At 34.1% G+C, this 5,409-nt stretch overlaps 1 long non-coding RNA gene across 1 annotated transcript; it reads right to left on the bottom strand.

The window, feature by feature from the left end:
* Positions 1 to 1,876: 1,876 nt before the first annotated feature.
* Positions 1,877 to 4,784, bottom strand: LOC107098054. Its single transcript, XR_001481866.1, has 3 exons — positions 4,646 to 4,784; positions 4,504 to 4,562; positions 1,877 to 2,222 (listed from the first exon to the last, which is right to left on the bottom strand). It is a non-coding gene; the product is annotated as an uncharacterized LOC107098054 (long non-coding RNA).
* Between the last annotated feature and the right edge of the window lie 625 nt (positions 4,785 to 5,409).

The raw sequence follows: 5,409 nt of genomic DNA, 5'->3' as shown, positions 1-5,409 counted from the left end.
ATTACTGCAGAAATGTCCATAGCTGTATATTGGTTATTTATCCTCCAGTTTTATATTGTTAAAACACTTTACAGTATTTTATTGTTTATATTTGAACTCTTCACTATTACTTTATTCTTATGCATTTTTCTAAGGTCCACATTTTGTGTGACCATTTTCTATAATCTTACTGCTGCTGTACTTTTCTCCATTGTGGGACAATAAAGGGATTTTCTATTCTATTCTATAAAAGGGGTAAAAAAATATAAGTAAATCTAAACAATGTATGTATAAAAAAAAGCTGGAGAGGTGAGACAGAAGAGGAGCAGATTGAAGCCAGACACAGAGGAAATTATTCTTTTTTTGAATAACAATTGTTGAAACCGAACAAAAGTGCACAACCTTCACTATTTTAAAATATAAGTAACACAAGCACCATCCTAGTTGCAGAAGCTCACACTCCTCCCACATTCTTGTCAACATTCTGTCAAAAACTGCCTAAAGTATGATTTTATAAGGTATAATTACACAACTATCTGCTACTAAAAAAAAAGAAAAGAAGAAGCCTTAACTCAAGCTGTTATGCAACAAAAGGGATGTTAATCACATACAAATTTCACATGTCAGAAATACAAAAATATACATAAATATCTTCCTAAATCATTATCAATACTGTTATTATGTAAAAAAGAGAGTTCAGTAACAAATAGTTGAGGACACTTGGATACAGGCTCAGATGTAGTTCTCATAACTGTCCAGCAGATGCCGCCATTCAAAAGCGTGTTAAATATTTTGAGCATGGTTTCAACTTTGGGGCAATTTTTTTAAGTTTGATTAATTTGTTAATGGAGCCATCACTAGAGACCACACAAGGATTTTCTGATTGAATTAGATAAAATTTAAGAGAGAACATTAAATATATAACATTTAGTAGATAACAAAACCTGGCCAAGACTTCAGAGAGCATAACATTACAGACTGTCAATATTTCCTGTCCTGGTTGATGTTCCCCTATCAGATGACTTTAATGACTGTTGGAGTCTCAAATATTACAGCTGGAAACTAAACCTGAAGAAACTTTTTTTAAATAGGAGAGAAGATGACCTTCAAACAGATTTCTATGAACCTTTTGGTTTTTCACTCTTTTTAATGGCCTCAAGTGAACAAAAAAAATTATTACATGCAAAAGAGTTAAAATGTGTAACTGTTTAGATTTACCTTATATTTCTAGAAAAACAGCACAGAGCTGGTTGGAAAAGAAAATAGTCACAAAATCTGATGGTACATTATTTGAAAATTTTACAAATTCAATTTGAGTTGAATAAATGCCACTGAGAATATTTGAAAGTATATTTTATTTAGTGTTGCACCGATACCGATATCAGTATTGGGCAGGGTCCCGATCCAGCACTAAAATGGTGGTATCAGTATCAGCAAGTACCAACAAATAGGGACTGATACCATTTTGAGAACCAAAAGTTTATTCAACTATTGTCACCCATTCCAGGTAAAAAGTTCTACTGGATTCACTTTGTATTAGTCTTTTTCCTGCTTCACAAAGGTAGGCAGCAGCTTGACAAAGCCATGATGGCAATTATTTTACATCCTAGTAGTATGCAGTTCTTCATATACACACACATCAATTTCAAACAGATGGTATCGGTGTGGTGTCGGTATCGGCCGATGCTGCACAGCCAGGTATCAGGTATCAATTTCTGGGCCAAAAAAAGGCATCGGTGCAACACTAATTTTAATGTAACTAGAGCTTCTGCAAACTGAAATATAGAACCAGTTTTAGAGTAGTAGGGTACGGCGTGTCGGAAGTTCGCTGCTGTTTTGGACTAAGCTGTCTCAGAGAGGCACTGAAGACGTCTACAATGAAAGTTAGACATTTAATTTAAAACAAGCAGCAACAGCAGCTCTGCCTGCAAAGGTCAGTGCTGGACTGAAAAGAGCTTCACTGATGAACAGAGATGTAAATACCACCAAGACAAAGCTGTCTGAAAAGAAGAGTTACGATGAGGGTTTAAACATTTTTTTCTTTAGTTTGGAGGGAAGTTAATAAAAGGAAATAAAACTCTAAGGACTCCTTTATTACTGTTTAATTTCTGTGTTAAATATGAATCTCCTCATGTCTTGATGGCAGAGTATGTACTGAAATCTGAACTTTGGATCGTCCTCTTCCTCTTTGTCCTCTGTGATGGCGGATGGATTTCCAGGGCAGCGTAACAAACATTTTCATCCTAGGAAGTAATATTCAGAATCATCATCATTTTAAAAAGTTTAACAAANAAAAGCAAATGTAATGATAGAAACCTTAGTTAGTTAAATAACATGCTGCTGTCATTTTGCACATCTCTATTACTGCAGAAATGTCCATAGCTGTATATTGGTTATTTGTTCTCCAGCTGTATATTGTTAAAACACTTTACAGTACAGGATTTTATTGTTTATATTTGAACTCTTCACTATTATTTTATTATTATACATTTTTCTAAGGTCCACATTTTGTGTGACCATTTTCTATAATCTTACTGCTGCTGTACATTTCCCCATTGTGGGACAATAAAGGGATTTTCTATTCTATTCGATAAAAGGGGTAAAAAGATATAAGTAAATCTAAACAATGTATGTATAAAAAAAGCTGGAGAGGTGAGACAGAAGAGGAGCAGATTGAAGCCAGACACAGAGGAAATTATTCTTTTTTTTAATAACAATTGTTGAAACCGAACAAAAGTGCACAAAACTTCACTATTTTAAAATTAAAGTAACACAAGCACCATCTCAGTTGCAGAAGCTCACACTCCTTCCACATTTTTGTTAAAATTCTGTCAAAAACTGCCTAAAGTATGATTTTATAAGGTTTTATTATACAGCAATCCGCTACAAAAAAAAAGAAAAGAAAAAGCCTTAATTCAAGCTGTTATGCAACAAAAGTTAATCACATACAAATTTCACATGTCAGGAATACAAAAATATGCATAAATATCTTCTTTAATCATTATAATTACTGTTATTATGTAAAAAAGAGTTCAGTGACAAATAATTGAGGACATTTGGATACAGGCTCAGATGTAGTTCTCATAACTGTCCAGCAGATGCCGCCATTCAAAAGCGTGTTAAATATTTTGTGCATGGTTTCAACTTTGGGGCAATTTTTTTTAAGTTTGATTAATTTGTTAATGGAGCCATCACTAGAGACCACACAAGGATTTTCTGATTAAATGAGATAAAAATTTAATAGAGAACATTAAATATATAACATTTAATAGATAACAAAACCTGGCCAAGACATCAGAGAGCATAACATTACAGACTGTCAATATTTCCTGTCCTGGTTGATGTTCCCCCACCTGATGACTTTAATGACTGTTGGAGTCTCAAATATTACAGCTGGAAACTAAACCTGAAGAAACCTTTTTAAATAGGAGAGATGTCCTTAAAGCTGATTTCTATTAACCTTTTGGTTTCTCATTCTTTTGAATGGCCTCAAGTGAACAAAAACATTATTACATGCAAAAGAGATAAAAACGTGTAATTGTTTAGATTTACCTTCTATTTCTAGATAAACAGTACAGAGCTGGTTGTAAAAGAAAATGGTCACAAAATCTGATGTTACATTACTGAAACATTTGAGTTGAATAAATGCCACTGAGAATATTTGAAAGTATATTTTATTTAGTGTTGCACCGATACAGATACCAGTATTGGGCAGGGTCCCGATCCAGCGCTAAAATGGTGGCATCGTATCGGTCACCGATACCATTTTGAGAGCCAAAAGTTTATTCAACTATTGTCACCCATTCCAGGTAAAACGTTCTACTGGATTCACTTTGTTTTTGTCTTTTTCCTGCTTCACAAAGGTAGGCAGCAGCTTGACAAAGCCATGATGGCAATTATTTTACATCCAACTAGTATGCAGTTCTTCAAATATACACACACATCAATTTCGGTATTGGCCGATACTGCACAGCCAGGTATCAGGTATCGGTATCGAGGCCAAAAAATGGCATCGGTGCAACACTAATTTTAATGTAACTAGAGCTTCTGCAAACTGAAATATAGAACCAGGTTTAGAGTAGTACGGTACGGCGTGTCGGAGCTTCGCTGCTGTTTTTGACTAAGCTGTCTCAGAGAGGAACTCAAGACGCCTACAATGAAAGTTAGACATTTAATTAAAAACATGCAGCAAAAGCAGCTCTGCCTGCAAAGGTCATTGCTGGTTTGAAAAGAGCTTCACTGATGAACAGAGATGTAAATAGAAATAAGACAAAGCTGAAATAAGACTTCTGTGTTAAATATGAATCTCCTCATGTCTTGATGGCAGAGTATGTACTGAAATCTGAACTTTGGATCGTCCTCTTCCTCTTCGTCCTTTGTGATGGCGGATGGATTTCCAGGGCAGCATAACAAACATTTTCATCCTAGGAAGTAATATTCAAAATCATCATCATATTAAAAAGTTTAACACAGAGATTATTTTTAAAAAACAAAAACAAAAATAACCGTTCTGTTGTTTGTTACCTGAGCTCCTTCTGTTTGCCTTGAAATGTCACATCTCTTATTTTCAGCTTCATTGTTTGCTGTAGGTATAAAAGATATTTCAATATAAATAAATAAAAATATTGGTTTCACAATTCTTAATGTCAAAAATCATCTTCAGCACCTTTCTTCAGGCAAAGCAGGTAGACCAACAGTGAGGAGAAGAGAGCTGAGAGCAGAGAAACAGCAGGACAGACAGAGAACAGCAGCTTCCAGCACGAACCACACTCCTCCACTGGTCTGGAAATGTTCTGATGCAGGAAACCCGACCCTGCATCTAAAAAGAGACACACATTTAGGAAAAAACTCCAATAGTGTCATTTGTCACGTTTCATTAGAATATTTTGTAATGGTAAATTATATAAAGGACATATACACCCCCGTTCTGCACCGTCCCCAGACTTCCTGCGTTACTTTAATGCACAGTCTATTGTGTATATAGTATAGCTATGTACTATATATTGCATATAGTGTATTGCATGTTTTATATTACCATAGATTCTGTATATATATATATATATATATATATATATGGAAGTATGAAATTCTATTTGAAAAGCAATTTAAGATAATTCTTCTCAAACCCCGAAACACTTTTTTATAAAAGCACTCAATATATTTGGAACAGTTATTCATTTAATTATTGTAACTATTTCGAAGGTTACCTAATTTGCTATTTTATGTTCTTTTTTTATTTTTTTACCAAGTCTCTACTGAAAAAAGGTTGTTAAACTTAATGGTTATTTTCCCGGGTCAATAAAGGTCAAATGATAAAGTAATTTAAAGAACATTCATCTGTTTGACCAAAGATTTAAAAGATTCTTCAAAAGTTTCCTGTAGTGAGTTTTTAAAACATTCTAAATGAATCATTCGATTAATCCACTCGTC

This window comes from Cyprinodon variegatus, unplaced genomic scaffold (genome assembly GCF_000732505.1).
Source record: "Cyprinodon variegatus isolate N-32 unplaced genomic scaffold, C_variegatus-1.0 Scaffold743, whole genome shotgun sequence".
NCBI classification, from domain to species: domain Eukaryota; kingdom Metazoa; phylum Chordata; class Actinopteri; order Cyprinodontiformes; family Cyprinodontidae; genus Cyprinodon; species Cyprinodon variegatus.
The sequence above is the reverse complement of the archived record's forward strand: the minus strand, read 5'-3'. Positions and strand labels throughout refer to the sequence as shown.